General features: G+C 57.8%; 1 long non-coding RNA gene across 2 annotated transcripts; it reads left to right on the forward strand.

The window, feature by feature from the left end:
- Positions 1 to 1,705: 1,705 nt before the first annotated feature.
- On the forward strand, positions 1,706 to 4,723 carry LOC116793805. Of its 2 annotated transcripts, XR_004359590.1 has the most exons (4): positions 1,706 to 2,232; positions 2,734 to 2,805; positions 3,261 to 3,604; positions 4,088 to 4,723. It is a non-coding gene; the product is annotated as an uncharacterized LOC116793805 (long non-coding RNA). The 2 variants fall into 2 exon arrangements; XR_004359591.1 differs by lacking the exon at positions 3,261 to 3,604 and having other exon boundaries at positions 1,707 to 2,232.
- Positions 4,724 to 18,142: the final 13,419 nt, after the last annotated feature.

Below are 18,142 nucleotides of genomic sequence, written 5' to 3' on the forward strand. Positions count from 1 at the left end.
GCTGCAGTGCCGTTCCCGGCCGTGTCCGCCAGGCGGCGACCGCGAGGCAGGGCCCGGCGCTCGGGGGCGGGCTGGGAAGCGGCGCCCGCGCAGAGCGAGGCGTTGGCCGGGCCGGGCCTGAAGCGCTCGGGGCCGCCGGGCAGGGCAGTGGCCGGCTGCTGGGTGCCCCGCAGAGAGAAGAGCCCGGCCCTGGGAAGGCAGCAGCCTGGGCTCGAGCTGCTCTGGACCGCTGTGGGGATGGGTTTGAAGTTTTGGGATCGCTTCTTTCTGTCCCTACCTTCCCACTGAAAACAATAACTTCAGAAGTCCTCGTCTGGACTGGTCCAGAGAAATTGTGGAGTCTCCATCCCCGGAGATGCTTAAAACGCTTTTGCTCAGGCAAAGTCGTGAGCAACCCGTTCTACCTAATCCCGCTTTTTGAGCAGCAGAGATTGGACTAGATGATCTCCAGAGGTATTGTCCAACCCCCACCGTTCTGTCCTTCTGTAAAGGAGCTTTGCACTGCCCTTTGCAACTGTAATCTGTTGATGACCTGTGTGCAGCTTGTTACACTGCAGCTTGTCACACTGAATGGCAGCCTGAATAATTTAATATTGAACTGTGATTAATCACAAGATGAAAGCTAAGATTGGCTGGTAGGAGGCAGTGTTCTTTGCTGCAGCATTTCCCACCTGAGGTAATTTTCCTTGTTCTGAAAGTGTCAAGTACAGTTGGGCAATGTACTACGTAGGAAGAAGGGAAAGAATCTCAAAAACAAATAAATGAACAAAAAAAACCCCTTTATATTTGCTTGTGCAAGAAGAAGATTGTTCTTCCACTCAACCAGGTTTTGAGAGGACAAATTAATTGTTTCTCTGACAACACTATACACTGGAGGCTGTTAATGATCCCGTAGTCCGTGCTAAAGGTTTTAGCTGATTGTGTTTGTCATCAGCTTTTACTAAAGAAAAAGCAAGCCTTCTTGGCTGTGTGGATATTCCAGGAACGAAACGATTCCATTCATGTAGATAATGATAACAGAGCCAAACCAAAAATATTGTAAGTGTCCTATGTGGAACAATATACAGAATTTCAAAAGGGATTGTAGTGGTCCCATATACAGAACTAACATACTTCCTGTTCCTTATTTGCTGATCAGGTCATATTTATCTGCCTGTCAGGACTGTTGGAGCGCTGGATGGAGAGCAGGTCATATGAAGAGGATTACGGAGTAAAAGGCAGCTTGTACTGAAGTGCAGGGAAAGTATAAATATTTATATATATTGGCACAGTGCCTAGCCTTAATGCTTAAAATCCTTTGGAGAGCTGTCTGCATATTTACTGTATTAATGATCAAATGCAAGGCTGTGTTGGGAAAGGTCTTCCATTTGGAAGTCAGTAGTTGAGACTGTCTTGCCTATGAAAAAGAGGGAGAATTTTCATTAGAGGATGTAGGATTCTGGCTGGTAATAGTCTTAGTTCGAGGTATTTTTAGAGAATTGATTTAACGCAAGCAGAACAAATGGCCAGAAGTGTAATGAGAGACAAGTTGACATTAGAAAGTAGATGTGCATTTTGAATGTATTATCATAGCAACTAATTAAATTCTCCCTCTCTTGCTGTTCTGGGGACCTTTTAAATGTGCTTTGGCTAAATAAAAAGTATTAGACTGTTTCAGAGCCAAAAGGTCGGTTCTTGTTGTCTCTTTTGCACTTTAATTCTAGTACGCTGATACTTGCTAACCGCTTATAACCCTAGATGCAGAATGAGAACTTGGGTTATTAACAGTAAACAAGTCAACAGCAGAAAGACTTGACCTTTCTTTTGAATTGCCCTACAGTGTTAAAAAATACCAAACAAACCTCCTTCCCCAAAGAAACACCCCCCAAAATACCCCAACAACTCACCAAACAGAAAATCACCGGCAACCAAAAAGCAGAAGTAACAAACACGAACAGCAAGCGGAGGAAGAGTTTGAAAGCGGGATGGACAGAAGCAGAAGTGTTACTGCCCACTCTTAGGCCACTGTGCTGATTCAATGGGTGTTGTTAGGTTTAGATTAGTAGTTCCTTGTTGTTGGGTTTTTCGGTGGTGTTGATTTTTTTGTTGTCGATGTGGGGGATTGTTCGTTTGTTTGGTTTTCATTTGGTTTTTTTTTTTCTGTATTAAAAATCTGGCTCAGTTACTCTCTAGTTCTGGTGTGTTTTCTTTTCCAGGTGGTTGGTGTTTCTGCAGTGTTTGGCACAGGACCGGGTGAGTTTTTTACCCAGCTTTCTAAAGCTGTAGATGAATAGGAGAGGGAAGGGGATGACTTCTGGTCCGCGACCCAGTGACCACTTCCTGAAGGTCCTGATTCATGAGTCTGCTCCTTTGATTTGAAGGAGTGTACAGTTGCCATAGCCAAGGTAGCCTAGGGTGTCCAGTATCAGCATAAAAAGCAGCAGTAAAAAGGAACTATTCAGAGATGAATTTTTGTGCTGTTCCGTGAAAAAGTAAAAGCTATCTGTGCCAGCAAGTCTGTGAAGTAATTTTTTTCTTGTAATTCCATACCAGGTTTTGAATTGTTGCTGTTTTAATGAAGTATGTTCATTGATTTTGCATCCGTTGGTTTCAGAATCCAAATCTGGGGAGAAAAGTACTGTTAGTCTTTCTGAAATGTCTCTCAAACATGAAAGCCTAGAGAAAACTTTTTTTTTTGAGTAAAAAGAAGCCTCCAGGATGATCCTTATGCAATACAGATCATGTGTTTTTCAGACTGAACGCACTCCCTTTATTCACCTTTTCAGAGAGTATCGTCCACAATACGAGCGCCTGAGAAAAACACTGGTAAGTGGTTTTAGCTGGTTTACACCTGAACAGTGTATCTTGGGTCACTTTTATGCACACAATTGCCTTTATGTTGAGAGGGTCTAACATTTCATTTACTAGTCGTACTCACTGTGGGAAAACTCCTGTCCTGAAGGAGTCCACCGTTTGCCTTTTTTTTCCTAGATGTGCTGGAGCATATCTTTACAAAGATAAAGATTTTGCAAAACAGATGTTGCTCACTGTTTTAGTGCTAATATTTGAGCTAATTGTGTGAAAATGATTGGGAAATAAGATTGTGTCTTCCATTCAGATGGATAGAGAGTTCTTAAAAATAAATTTCCAAAGGGATTTGTTGAGACTATCCCTGTACCTTCCTGCACCAGTGAAGAGTACTAGTTTGACTTAGTAAGAAAGACTGAATTGCAGTGCCAAAATCAGTAGCTCTGCTCACCTTGAGTTCTGGCTGTCCAAAGGACAGTTCTCTGCAGGCACAGCTCCACAGAGTTTGGCTTCCCGGCGCTGCTGAACAGGTCCTAGAATCCCACCTGACCGGAGGTTGCTTTCCACGCTTAGTCAGAAGTTCTGTGTAACCTTAGTTGAAATGTAAGACCTGCACAGTGACTTCTGCTCTCTGACTGGGGGACAGGCTGCTGGGTTTGGGTGAGGTTTCTCTTCTCCCGATGTTTTAAATGTTCTCAGAATCCACATGTAAATCTTTATCTACGGGAGAAAGCTCAAAATAAACAAAAGAGAGAGCAGCTGGAACACTTGTGGAAGGACATGGGCAGCGTGTGTGTGCAGGGCAGCACACTGGCAGGTACCTCCCCAGGAGGATCAAGTTTACTGCAGAAGTTTTCTGAAGAGTTTGCCTTGTGAAGTAGTACAGTGCTTCTTTGTCCTCACAGCAGAAGTGTGAAAGCAGCTCCGTGTTAGAGGAGCGGGGCTTTAGTTGCTGTGGGATTGGTCACACTTAGCTCTTCCTGTGTCAGTCACAGGTTTGGAAGAAACCCCGCTGAGTAGCTAAAGCAGTGGACCTACTAGAAATAATGAAATACTTTAGAAAAGGCGAAACAGTCAGCTCAGAATAGGAGAAAGCTCTGCTGTTGGCTGCGCTGTTCCTTAGATGAGGCGAGTAGGTGCTGATGGAGTCTGTCCTGTGTCTGGGATCCACAAGCAGCTTTCTGTCCCCTTAGAGCAGGTGTTCTGTCTGCACAGAAACACAGCAATGAAGTTGTCAGTGCACACGCTCCCTTACCTTTAGCAAGCTGGTTTGTCTACAGCCGTTTCTGTTCCCTTCAAGGACCTGATGCTTCTGCAATGGGTCCCTCTGAGCTAATTCTAACACGGGGAGCTCTCGATGAAGAGCAAGAAGACAGGGAGAGTGACGCTGATGGCATTGACCATGAAGGTAAGGGAATGAGGTCTAAAAGCTGCCTCTCAAGAAATCCCCTCTATATTTCATGACCTGGATGGACTGTAAGGAGAGCCTAGCAAACAAGCAAACATTCAGTCACCTGACGTGTCAGAATCTGTAGCGGAAGCTCCGCTGCAATGGTCAGTGCAGGGATATCACTCTGTAAGCTTTGTGAAAGTTCAATTGTAAATTTTCTATTCGAGTAATTAATAGGTGTATAACACACATAAACCAGAGAACTCGTTAGGCTTGGGGCATGCAGTGACCTCTGAACCTGATTGATGCACAGATGTGTCCATCATCTTTTTGGCCTTACAGTTTGTGGCCCTGGCTCTCTTCCCTTTTCCTGTGACTGTGGTCTTGGAGCAATCTTCTAAGTTGTTACAGTGTGATTTTTCTCTTATATAGCTCACAGACTTAATCTTCCTTCTTTCCCTGTTCCGCTGATGGGTAGGATCACTTATTTCCTTTGCCCTGTAATGTAGTTGAAGATGGAATAGACTTTCTATGTTGCTTTGGCTATCCTGATTCTAACTTTTTTTCAGAACCACAAGTAGAACAAGTACTGAAATGGCGCTGAACTTCGGCAGCAGCGAGGACTGCGCAGGAGAAGGAGGCTGGGCAGCGGGCCTGGGGCGGGCAGGGGGATGGGGGTGGGGGCGGGCACTTAAAGGATTTCGGCCGGGGAGCTGATCTCAGCCAGCACCCAGTCGGGGCAGTCTGAGTCCCCGTAGAAGCAGAACTGCTGCGTGGGGAGAGGCGGTCAGAGGCGCACTGCCGCTCTGCGTCCTGCCCGCTCCCCGCCGCCGACTCCCGGCCCACCAGGTCACCGCTGCTCCCCGGTCCCCCATGCCGCACAGTCCGCCTTCGCGCCCCGGAAGCGCCCCGTGTGCCGGTGGGGGGCTCCCCGAGGGGCTCTGCAGGGGCCTTGGGGCCGGGACCCCGGGGGTACAGCCCGACCAAGGGGCGGGGCAGAGGACGGGGTCCCGGGGACGGGACCCGGGACGGCCACGGACCCGCGGGAAGGGCCCCTCCGACACGGCCCTAGTCCCTCCTCCCGACCACCCGAGCACCTCCCGCCACCCGCGGCCGCCACCCCCGGCCCCGGCCCCGCGGGCTCCAAGCCCCGCCAATCCGGGCCCGAGGCAGCGTCTGGCCCGCCAATCCCGGCCCGCCTTCCTCGGCGCCGTCCAATCACAGCCCGCCTTTTCAATCCGGCAGCGGTCCCGCAAGCTCTGCCCGCTCAGCCGCGGCGCGGCCCCTCCGCGCGGCCCCGTCCCCCCGTTCCCCTCAGGTGCCGCTGGGACCGCGGAAGGGCGGTGGGAGCTCCGCAATCACGTCCCGTCCGGGAGCTCTCCCAGGAGAAGGGGAGGGAGGCGGGGAGCGGGCGGGAGGGGCTCCGGGAGCGGGGCTAGCGGGGGTCTCGGGAAGCGGCGGGCGGGGATTGGCGGGGCTGGAACGGGGGGGCGGGGCTGTGCGGGCCGCGGGCTATAAATGGCGGGGAGGGGGCGTGGGGGGGGCAGTTCGGCGGCGGAGGTGGAAGCGGCGCTGGAGCGGCGGGAGCCGGCCCGAGATCGGCGGTGAGCTGGGGCGGGGCTCCCGCGGCTGCCGCTCCAGGCACGTAGCCTGGCTCGGGCACAGGGGCCGCTCTCTCCGGGAGGTTCTGGCTCCCGCCGTGCAGGTCCGATCCCGGCCCGCCACTCCCAGCCCGCTTTTCTCCGCTCCGTCCAATCGTAGCCCGCCCTTTCAATGGGGCCGCGGTCCCGTAAGCTGTGCCCGCTCAGCCGCGCCGCGGCGCGCCCCCCTTCCCCACGTTCCCCTCAGGCGCGGGTGCCACAGCTCCGCGCTCACGTCCCGTCTGGGAGTTCTTCCGGGAGGCGGGGAGGGGGCGGGAGCGGCGGCGGCCCTTTCAATGGGGCCGCGGTCGAGCAAGCTCTGCCCGCTCAGCTGCGGCGCGGAGCCGCCCCCCTCTCCACCTCGCCCCCCCGCGTTCCCCTCAGGCGCCGGTCTCGCCGCCTTTGCTTCGGGATCCGCCGGAGCCGCGCCTGCGCTGCCGCGGTGCCCGCAGGCGCTGTTGAAAGGGCGGGTGGCAGGCCCGCGGTCCCGTCCCGTCCCGGAGTTCTCCCGGCAGAAGGGGAGGGAGGCGGGGAGCGGGCGGAAGCGGAGCAGGCCCTGGGAGCGGGGCGTGAGGGGACAGCGGGATTCTTGGGGACGGGCAGGGCGGGAAGGGGCAGGCGGGGATTGGCGGGGCCGGACGCTGCCGGACGCTGGGATTGGCTGGGCTGGCACGAGGGGGCGGGGCTGTGCGGGCCGCGGGCTATAAATGGCGGGGAGGGGGCGCGGGGGGGGGGCAGTTCGGCGGCGGAGGTGGAAACGGCGCTGGAGCGGCGGGAGCCGGGGCGAGATCGGCGGTGAGCTGGGGCGGGGCTCCCGCGGCTGCCGCTCCAGGCACGTAGCCTGGCTCGGGCACAGGAGCCGCTCTCTCCGGGAGGTTCTGGCTCCCGCCGTGCAGGTCCGATCCCGGCCCGCCACTCCCAGCCCGCTTTTCTCCGCTCCGTCCAATCGTAGCCCGCCCTTTCAATGGGGCCGCGGTCCCGTAAGCTGTGCCCGCTCAGCCGCGCCGCGGCGCGCCCCCCTTCCCCACGTTCCCCTCAGGCGCGGGTGCCACAGCTCCGCGCTCACGTCCCGTCTGGGAGTTCTTCCGGGAGGCGGGGAGGGGGCGGGAGCGGCGGCGGCCCTTTCAATGGGGCCGCGGTCGAGCAAGCTCTGCCCGCTCAGCTGCGGCGCGGAGCCGCCCCCCTCTCCACCTCGCCCCCCCGCGTTCCCCTCAGGCGCCGGTCTCGCCGCCTTTGCTTCGGGATCCGCCGGAGCCGCGCCTGCGCTGCCGCGGTGCCCGCAGGCGCTGTTGAAAGGGCGGGTGGCAGGCCCGCGGTCCCGTCCCGTCCCGGAGTTCTCCCGGCAGAAGGGGAGGGAGGCGGGGAGCAGGCGGAAGCGGAGCAGGCCCTGGGAGCGGGGCGTGAGGGGACAGCGGGATTCTTGGGGACGGGCAGGCGGGGATTGGCGGCGCCGGACGCTGCCGGACGCTGGGATTGGCTGGGCTGGCACGAGGGGGGCGGGGCTGTGCGTGCCGCGGGCTATAAATGGCGGGGGGGGGGCGCGGGGGGGGCAGTTCGGCGGCGGGGCTGGGGGCGGCGCTGGAGCGGCGGGAGCCGGCCCGGGATCGGCGCGGCCGCCGCGCCGAGGAGCGGCGGTGAGCCAGGCTGGGACCCTCGCGGCTGCCGCTCCAGGGAGCGGTGGGGAGCCATGGGGCAGCACCCCCTCGGCTGCCGATCCCAGGGGGAGCTGGGGTCGGTCCCCCACAGCTGCCGAGGCAGGGCGTTGGGCAGGCGGTGTCCCGGGCAGCTGTGCCGGCCAGCTTTGGTCAGTGCTCAGGGGGGGAGCAGCCCATGCTCAGGGGTGCTCCCCCGAACCAGAAGGACTAGGATGCAGCCTCTCAGTGGGGCTGGTATTGAAAGTATCGTTACAAAGAAAAGTAATAAAAGATGTTTCATTCTATTATAATTTTATTTTACTTTTATTTTCATCTTTGACTACTTGATTGTTTATTCTATTGTTTTGTTGCTGTTCCCGTTGGGAACAGAGATATTTAAGTGAACGACAAAGACTGATTTGTGACCTTGTCAACAGCCCCGTCTGCAGAGATACTCAGGAGCAGATTTAGGCAGAGGCAGCAGAAAGCTGAGGAAGAGGCAGCAGAAAGCTGAGGCAGAGGCAGCAGAAAGATGAGAACCTGGAGCTCGGGCAGCAGAGCTGGTGGAGACATAAAGACGGTAGGACTGTGGGCAGAACAAGAGTGGGGCTGGATTAGGGAGCGTGGACCTGGCATAAGTACTGCAGGGATGGAGCTGGGATAAAAATAGTCAGACCTGGCCTGGAATGTGGGCTTGAGAGCTGGGGTGGAAAACTCAGACCTTTAACAAAAGAGAGCTGCTAGGATTGGAACGTGCAGCAGCTTTACCAGGAGCTGACAGCAGAGCTGTCAGAGAAATAAAGGTTGTGGGTCTGGGTATGGGATAGGGAGAGTGGTGCTCGGGAAGGGACTGCGGAGCAGGGATAGGGACTGTGGCACTGTAGCAGAAATCACTGTAGGATTGAGACAGGGACTGGCATCGTCGCTGAAATCCCTGTGTGGCTGTGGAACTGGGATTATAGATGGGAATGTGGACTGAGAGGCTGGGGCTGAAATGAGCATAGTGTTAGGATTGCATGTCTGGAGCTGGGAGGGTGTCTGGAGCTCAGATAGGGCCTGTCACTGAGAGGCTGGGGTAGGGATGGCTTCTGGGCTTGGGACTGTAACACTTGGGCAGTAATGACAGCAATCAGTGTGAGATAGGGCCTGTGACACTGTCGCTGAAATCCCTGAGTGGCTGTGGAAAAGAGATTAATGGGCGGGAATGTGGATTGGGTGGGTAGAGCTGAAATCACTGAGGGGCTGGGGTAGGGAGAGGGTTTGGGCTTGGGACAGTAACACTTGGGCAGTAAGGACAGCAATCACTGTGAGATACGGCTGTGGCACCGTCGTTGAAATCCCTGTGTGGCAGTGGAGTTTAGATTATAACTGGGAATGTGGACTGAGAGGTTGAGGCTGAAATGAGCATAGTGGTAGGATTGCATCTGTGGAGCTGGGAGGGTGTCTGGAGCTCACATAGGGCCTGTGGCACCGTCACTGAAATCCCTGTGTGGCAGTGGAAAAGGGATTAATGGGCGGGAATGTGGATTGGGTGGGTAGAGCTGAAATCAGTCTAGGGCAGGGATCTGGACTTTGGAGTTGGGATCGGGTTTGTGGAGTTGGAGGAGCACCTGGGGGACTGGGATTGGGAGTGTGAGGCTGGAGCTGGAAAGTCACAGAGCTGGAGCCAAGATGAAGATCCTGCAGCGAGAACCTGGAGCAGCTTCCCGTGGCGGCGATGGCAAGATTTGGAGCTACTGCTGAGAGAGCAGAGCTGGCGGTGCAATAAAGCTTGTGGGTCTCGAGCTGAAATCACTGAGGGGCTGGGGTAGGGAGAGGGTTTGGGCTTGGGACAGTAACACTTGGGCAGTAAGGACAGCAATCCCTGTGAGATGGGGCCTCTGGTACCGTCGCTGAAGTGGCTGTGTGTCTGCTCTAGGGATTGATGGGCGGGAACATGGAGTGGGGGGGAAGAGCTGAAATGAGTCTAGGGCAGGGATCTGGACTTTGGAGTTGGGATGGGGTTTGTGGGGTTGGAGGAGCACCTGGGGGACTGGGATTGGGAGTGTGAGGCTGGAGCTGGAAAGTCACAGAGCTGGAGCCAAGATGAAGATCCTGCAGCGAGAACCTGGAGCAGCTTCCCGTGGCGGCGATGGCAAGATTTGGAGCTACTGCTGAGAGAGCAGAGCTGGCGGTGCAATAAAGCTTGTGGGTCTCGAGCTGAAATCACTGAGGGGCTGGGGTAGGGAGAGGGTTTGGGCTTGGGACAGTAACACTTGGGCAGTAAGGACAGCAACTGGTGTGAGATAGGGCCTGTGGCACCGTCGCTGAAATCCCTGTGTGGCAGTGGAAAAGAAATTAATGGGCGGGAATGTGGATTGGGTGGGTAGAGCTGAAATCACTATAGGGCTGGGCTAGTTTCTTTGGAATTGCGATGGGGTTTGTGGGGCTGGAGGAGCACCTGGGGGACTGGGATTGGGAGTGTGAGGCTGGAGCTGGAAAGTCACAGAGCTGGAGCCAAGATGAAGATCCTGCAGCGAGAACCTGGAGCAGCTTCCCGTGGCGGCGATGGCAAGATTTGGAGCTACTGCTGAGAGAGCAGAGCTGGCAGTGCAATAAAGCTTGTGGGTCTCGAGCTGAAATCACTGAGGGGCTGGGGTAGGGAGAGGGTTTGGGCTTGGGACAGTAACACTTGGGCAGTAAGGACAGCAATCCCTGTGAGATGGGGCCTGTGGTACCGTCGCTAAAGTGGCTGTGTGTCTGCTATAGGGATTGATGGGCGGGAACATGGAGTGGGGGGGAAGAGCTGAAATGAGTCTAGGGCAGGGATCTGGACTTTGGAGTTGGGATGGGGTTTGTGGGGTTGGAGGAGCACCTGGGGGACTGGGATTGGGAGTGTGAGGCTGGAGCTGGAAAGTCACAGAGCTGGAGCCAAGATGAAGATCCTGCAGCGAGAACCTGGAGCAGCTTCCCGTGGCGGCGATGGCAAGATTTGGAGCTACTGCTGAGAGAGCAGAGCTGGCAGTGCAATAAAGCTTGTGGGTCTCGAGCTGAAATCACTGAGGGGCTGGGGTAGGGAGAGGGTTTGGGCTTGGGACAGTAACGCTTGGGCAGTAAGGACAGCAACTGGTGTGAGATAGGGCCTGTGGCACCGTCGCTGAAATCCCTGTGTGGCAGTGGAAAAGAAATTAATGGGCGGGAATGTGGATTGGGTGGGTAGAGCTGAAATCACTATAGGGCTGGGCTAGTTTCTTTGGAATTGCGATGGGGTTTGTGGGGCTGGAGGAGCACCTGGGGGACTGGGATTGGGAGTGTGAGGCTGGAGCTGGAAAGTCACAGAGCTGGAGCCAAGATGAAGATCCTGCAGCGAGAACCTGGAGCAGCTTCCCGTGGCGGCGATGGCAAGATTTGGAGCTACTGCTGAGAGAGCAGAGCTGGCAGTGCAATAAAGCTTGTGGGTCTCGAGCTGAAATCACTGAGGGGCTGGGGTAGGGAGAGGGTTTGGGCTTGGGACAGTAACGCTTGGGCAGTAAGGACAGCAACTGGTGTGAGATAGGGCCTGTGGCACCGTCGCTGAAATCCCTGTGTGGCAGTGGAGTTTGGATTATAATTGGGAATGTGGACTGAGAGGTTGAAGCTGAAATGAGCATAGTGGTAGGATTGCATCTGTGGAGCTGGGAGGGTGTCTGGAGCTCAGATAGGGCCTGTGGCACCGTTGCGGAAATCCCTGAGTGGCTGTGGGAAAGGGATTAAAGGGCGGGAATGTGGATTGGGTGGGTGGAGCTGAAATCACTGAGGGGCTGGGGTAGGGAGAGGGTTTGGGCTTGGGACAGTAACACTTGGGCAGTAAGGACAGCAATCCCTGTGAGATAGGGCCTCTGGTACCGTCGCTGAAGTGGCTGTGTGTCTGCTATAGGGATTGATGGGCGGGAACATGGAGTGGGGGGGAAGAGCTGAAATGAGTCTAGGGCAGGGATCTGGACTTTGGAGTTGGGATGGGGTTTGTGGGGTTGGAGGAGCACCTGGGGGACTGGGATTGGGAGTGTGAGGCTGGAGCTGGAAAGTCACAGAGCTGGAGCCAAGATGAAGATCCTGCAGCGAGAACCTGGAGCAGCTTCCCGTGGCGGCGATGGCAAGATTTGGAGCTACTGCTGAGAGAGCAGAGCTGGCGGTGCAATAAAGCTTGTGGGTCTCGAGCTGAAATCACTGAGGGGCTGGGGTAGGGAGAGGGTTTGGGCTTGGGACAGTAACGCTTGGGCAGTAAGGACAGCAACTGGTGTGAGATAGGGCCTGTGGCACCGTCGCTGAAATCCCTGTGTGGCAGTGGAAAAGAAATTAATGGGCGGGAATGTGGATTGGGTGGGTAGAGCTGAAATCACTATAGGGCTGGGCTAGTTTCTTTGGAATTGCGATGGGGTTTGTGGGGCTGGAGGAGCACCTGGGGGACTGGGATTGGGAGTGTGAGGCTGGAGCTGGAAAGTCACAGAGCTGGAGCCAAGATGAAGATCCTGCAGCGAGAACCTGGAGCAGCTTCCCGTGGCGGCGATGGCAAGATTTGGAGCTACTGCTGAGAGAGCAGAGCTGGCGGTGCAATAAAGCTTGTGGGTCTCGAGCTGAAATCACTGAGGGGCTGGGGTAGGGAGAGGGTTTGGGCTTGGGACAGTAACGCTTGGGCAGTAAGGACAGCAACTGGTGTGAGATAGGGCCTGTGGCACCGTCGCTGAAATCCCTGTGTGGCAGTGGAGTTTGGATTATAATTGGGAATGTGGACTGAGAGGTTGAAGCTGAAATGAGCATAGTGGTAGGATTGCATCTGTGGAGCTGGGAGGGTGTCTGGAGCTCAGATAGGGCCTGTGGCACCGTTGCGGAAATCCCTGAGTGGCTGTGGGAAAGGGATTAAAGGGCGGGAATGTGGATTGGGTGGGTGGAGCTGAAATCACTGAGGGGCTGGGGTAGGGAGAGGGTTTGGGCTTGGGACAGTAACACTTGGGCAGTAAGGACAGCAATCCCTGTGAGATAGGGCCTCTGGTACCGTCGCTGAAGTGGCTGTGTGTCTGCTATAGGGATTGATGGGCGGGAACATGGAGTGGGGGGGAAGAGCTGAAATGAGTCTAGGGCAGGGATCTGGACTTTGGAGTTGGGATGGGGTTTGTGGGGTTGGAGGAGCACCTGGGGGACTGGGATTGGGAGTGTGAGGCTGGAGCTGGAAAGTCACAGAGCTGGAGCCAAGATGAAGATCCTGCAGCGAGAACCTGGAGCAGCTTCCCGTGGCGGCGATGGCAAGATTTGGAGCTACTGCTGAGAGAGCAGAGCTGGCGGTGCAATAAAGCTTGTGGGTCTCGAGCTGAAATCACTGAGGGGCTGGGGTAGGGAGAGGGTTTGGGCTTGGGACAGTAACGCTTGGGCAGTAAGGACAGCAACTGGTGTGAGATAGGGCCTGTGGCACCGTCGCTGAAATCCCTGTGTGGCAGTGGAAAAGAAATTAATGGGCGGGAATGTGGATTGGGTGGGTAGAGCTGAAATCACTATAGGGCTGGGCTAGTTTCTTTGGAATTGCGATGGGGTTTGTGGGGCTGGAGGAGCACCTGGGGGACTGGGATTGGGAGTGTGAGGCTGGAGCTGGAAAGTCACAGAGCTGGAGCCAAGATGAAGATCCTGCAGCGAGAACCTGGAGCAGCTTCCCGTGGCGGCGATGGCAAGATTTGGAGCTGCTGCTGAGAGAGCAGAGCTGGCGGTGCAATAAAGCTTGTGGGTCTCGAGCTGAAATCACTGAGGGGCTGGGAAAGAGCTGGGGGTTAGGATATGGACTGGATGCTTTGGTCAGGGACTGTTGGTTTTGAGTAGAAATTACTGTGGGATTTTGATTGTATTTTTGTGCACTCTGGGAAGTCTAGTAATTCTATTGCAAGCCATTGGAGGGAACTGGGAGTACTGGGTGGAGTCAGCTGTTCTATGGAGAAGGCCCAGGTGTTAACAATGAGCGGGAGGAGGGGCCAGGGCTTGGGCTGAGGCCCCTCGGCTGTTGTTCGGGCTCAGGAGCTGTAGCAGGACTTCTTAGACTGTGACTCAGGTGAGTCTGTTTCAATTTCACCTTTCCAGTCCCTTCCCACTGTCCCCAGACCCTCCCCACTGTCCCCAGTCCCTCCTGAGTCCCTCTCAGTTTCTCCCCAGTGCCCCAAACCCCATCCCAGTGCAGCCAGTCCCCTCCCTGTTCCTTCCCCAGTGCCTCCACTCCTTCCCAATTGCTCCCCCTGCACCCCAGTCCCATCCCAGTCCATCCCTAGTACCCTCAGTCCAACCAAGCTCCCTGCACAGTTCCCTCCAGAACCTCCCCAGTGCTCCCAGTCCTTCCAAAGTTGCCTCAAACCCACTGCAGTCCATCCCCAGTGCCCTCAATCCCATCCCAGTTCCCTCCCCAGTGATCCCACTTGCTCCCAAGTGTCCCCAGTGCAGCCCAGTCCCAACCCAGTGCCCCTGGTACCTCCCCAGTGCCCTCAGTGCCATCCTAGTTCTCTCAGTCCCATCCGAGTGCCTCCAGTCCTTCCCCACTGCATCCCAGTACTCCTAGTCCCTCCCAAGTGCATTCAAGTGCCGTCATCAGTGCCCCCAGTCCCTCCCCAGTCCCATCCCAGTCCATCATAAATGATTCCTAGTCCTCCCCCAGTGCTTCCAATCGAATCCCAGTCCCTCCCCAGTCCTTTCCCAGTACATCTGCGCCCCATCCCAGTGCTCCCGGTCCCTCCCCAGAGATTCTCAGGCCCGTCCCAGGCACGCTCCCCAGTCCCCTCCCCAGTCCTCTCACAGTCCCCTTGCAGTCCCTTCCCAGTCCTATCCCAGTCCCTGCACTCCCTTTCCCAGTGCTCCCAGTCCCTGCACTCCCTTTCCCAGTGCTCCCAGTCCCATCCCACTTCCCTCCCCAGTGACCTCAGTCCCATCCCTGTGCCCACCCAGCGCATCTCAGTCCCATCCCGGTGCCTGTAGTCCCACTGTCCCCAATCCCTCCCCAATGACCCCTGTCCCCTCCCAGTTCCCCCAGTCCCTCCCCTGAGAATCCCAGTTGCAGTCCAGTGCCCCCAGTGCCAGCCCACTTCTCCCCAAGTCCATCTCCAGTGCCCTCAGTCCCATCCCAGTCCCTCCCTACTACCCCCAGTCCCGACCCAGTGCCCCTAGTCTCAGCCCAGTGCCCCTAGTCGCACCCACTGCAATCCAACTCCCTTGAAGTGTCTCCAGTCCCATCCCAGTCCCTCCCCACTGCCCCCAGTCCCTCCCCAGTGCCTTGGGCTCCTTTTCCCTGTGCATCCCATTCCCATCCCAGTCGCTTCCCAGTCCCTCCCTGCTCCCTCCCCCGTTCCCCCAGTCATAGCCCAGTGCCACCAGTGCTCCCAGTCCCACCCCAGTGCCCCCCCTCTCATCCCAGTCCCTTCCCACTTCTCTCAGTGCGAGCCAGCGCACCCATTCCTTCCAAGTGTCCTCCTGCAGTGCAACCCGGTCCTTCCCCAGTTCGCCCAGTCCCATCCCAGTCCCTTCCCACTGCCCCCAGTCCCATCCCAAGTCCCTCCCTAGTGATCCCAGTCCCATCCCAGTGGTGCCCCAGTGTGTCCTAGTGCCTCCACAGTGCCTCTCAGTCCTATCCCAGTGCCTCCAGTCCCTCCCCAGAGAATCCCAGGCCCAGCTCAGTTCCCCCAAGTGCCCCCAGGGCCTCTCCAGTGCCCTCAGTCCCGGCCCAGTCCCTCCCCAGCGCATCTCACTCCTATCCCAGTGCCGCCAGTCCCACGGTCCCCAGTCCCTCCCCAATGACCCCCAGTCCCATCCCAGTGCTCCCAGTCCCTCCCCCCCGGCGAAAATCTCAGTCCCACCCCAGTGTCCCCACTCCCAGCCCAAATTCCCCCAGTCCCTCTCCAGTGTCCCCAGTCCCATCCCCATCCCTCCCCGCTGTCCCCAGTCCCTCCCAGTGCATCCCAGTCCTTTTCCCCGATGCATCCCCCTCCCTCCCTAGAACATCCAAGTCCCAGCCCAGGTCCTTCCCCAGTGCCCCTGACCCATCCCCATCGCTCCCACGACCTCAGTCCCTCCCCAGGGCATCCCGCTTCTTTTCCCCTGTGCATCCCAGGTCCATCCCAGGCCCACTCCCCAGTCCTGTCACAGTCCCCTTGCAGTCCCTCCCCAGTCCGATGACAGTCCCTGCAGTGGCTTTCCCGTTGCTCCCAGTCCCTCCACAGTGCATTCCGCTCCTTTCTCCCAGTACCATCCCAGTACCATCCCAATTCCCTTCCCAGCCCCCTCGCAGTCCCTCCCTGCTCCCTCCCCACTTCCCCCAGTCCTAGCCCAGTGCCACCTGTGCTCCCAGTCCCACCCCAGTGCCCCCACTCTCATCCCAGTCTCTCCCCACTTCCCCCACTGCAACCCACCACCTCCTTTCCCTCCCAAGTGTCCTCCTGCAGTGCCACCCAGACCTTCCCCAGTTTGCCTAGTCCCATCCCAGTCCCTCCTAAGTGATTCCCAGTCCCTCCCCAGTCCCCTCCCAGTACAACTGCATCCCATCCCAGTCACACCAGTCCCATCCCAGTGCTCCTGGTCTCTCCCCAGAGATTCTCTGGCCCGTCCCAGGCACGCTCTCCAGTCCCCTCCCCAGTCCTCTCACAGTCCCCTTGCAGTCCCTTCCCAGTCCTATCCCAGTCCCTGCACTCCCTTTCCCAGTGCTCCCAGTCCCACCCCAGTGCCCCCCTCTCATCCCAGTCCCTTCCCACTTCTCTCAGTGCGAGCCAGCGCACCCATTCCTTCCAAGTGTCCTCCTGCAGTGCAACCCGGTCCTTCCCCAGTTCGCCCAGTCCCATCCCAGTCCCTTCCCACTGCCCCCAGTCCCATCCCGAGTCCCTCCCCGGTGATCCCAGTCCCATCCCAGTGGTGCCCCAGTGTGTCCTAGTGCCTCCCCAGTGCCTCTCAGTCCTATTCCAGTGCCTCCAGTCCCTCCCCAGAGAATCCCAGGCCCAGCCCAGTTCCCCCAAGTGCCCCCAGGGCCTCTCCAGTGCCCTCAGTCCCGGCCCAGTCCCTCCCCAGCGCATCTCACTCCTATCCCAGTGCCGCCAGTCCCACAGTCCCCAGCCCCTCCCCAATGACCCCCAGTCCCATCCCAGTGCTCCCAGTCCCTCCCCCACGCGAAAATCTCAGTCCCACCCCAGTGTCCCCACTCCCAGCCCAAATCCCCCCAGTCCCTCTCCAGTGTCCCCAGTCCCATCCCCATCCCTCCCCGCTGTCCCCAGTCCCTCCCGGTGCATCCCAGTCCTTTTCCCCGATGCATCCCCCTCCCTCCCTAGAACATCCAAGTCCCAGCCCAGGTCCTTCCCCAGTGCCCCTGACCCATCCCCATCCCTCCCGTCACCTCAGTCCCTCCCCAGGGCATCCCGCTTCTTTTCCCCTGTGCATCCCAGGTCCATCCCAGGCCCACTCCCCAGTCCTGTCACAGTCCCCTTGCAGTCCCTCCCCAGTCCGATGACAGTCCCTGCAGTGGCTTTCCCGTTGCTCCCAGTTCCCTTCCCAGTGCATTCCGCTCCTTTCTCCCAGTACCATCCCAGTACCATCCCAATTCCCTTCCCAGCCCCCTCGCAGTCCCTCCCTGCTCCCTCCCCACTTCCCCCAGTCCTAGCCCAGTGCCACCTGTGCTCCCAGTCCCACCCCAGTGCCCCCACTCTCATCCCAGTCTCTCCCCACTTCCCCCACTGCAACCCACCACCTCCTTTCCCTCCCAAGTGTCCTCCTGCAGTGCCACCCAGACCTTCCCCAGTTTGCCTAGTCCCATCCCAGTCCCTCCTAAGTGATTCCCAGTCCCTCCCCAGTCCCCTCCCAGTACAACTGCATCCCATCCCAGTCACACCAGTCCCATCCCAGTGCTCCCGGTCTCTCCCCAGAGATTCTCAGGCCCGGCCCAGGCACGCTCTCCAGTCCCCTCCCCAGTCCTCTCACAGTCCCCTTGCAGTCCCTTCCCAGTCCTATCCCAGTCCCTGCACTCCCTTTCCCAGTGCTCCCAGTCCCACCCCAGTGCCCCCCTCTCATCCCAGTCCCTTCCCACTTCTCTCAGTGCGAGCCAGCGCACCCATTCCTTCCAAGTGTCCTCCTGCAGTGCAACCCGGTCCTTCCCCAGTTCGCCCAGTCCCATCCCAGTCCCTTCCCACTGCCCCCAGTCCCATCCCGAGTCCCTCCCCGGTGATCCCAGTCCCATCCCAGTGGTGCCCCAGTGTGTCCTAGTGCCTCCCCAGTGCCTCTCAGTCCTATTCCAGTGCCTCCAGTCCCTCCCCAGAGAATCCCAGGCCCAGCCCAGTTCCCCCAAGTGCCCCCAGGGCCTCTCCAGTGCCCTCAGTCCCGGCCCAGTCCCTCCCCAGCGCATCTCACTCCTATCCCAGTGCCGCCAGTCCCACGGTCCCCAGCCCCTCCCCAATGACCCCCAGTCCCATCCCAGTGCTCCCAGTCCCTCCCCCCCGGCGAAAATCTCAGTCCCACCCCAGTGTCCCCACTCCCAGCCCAAATCCCACCAGTCCCTCTCCAGTGTCCCCAGTCCCATCCCCATCCCTCCCCGCTGCCCCCAGTCCCTCCCGGTGCATCCCAGTCCTTTTTCCCGATGCATCCCCCTCCCTCCCTAGAACATCCAAGTCCCAGCCCAGGTCCTTCCCCAGTGCCCCTGACCCATCCCCATCCCTCCCGTCACCTCAGTCCCTCCC

The sequence above is a fragment of the Chiroxiphia lanceolata genome, chromosome 14 (genome assembly GCF_009829145.1).
Source record: "Chiroxiphia lanceolata isolate bChiLan1 chromosome 14, bChiLan1.pri, whole genome shotgun sequence".
Lineage (NCBI taxonomy): Eukaryota > Metazoa > Chordata > Aves > Passeriformes > Pipridae > Chiroxiphia > Chiroxiphia lanceolata.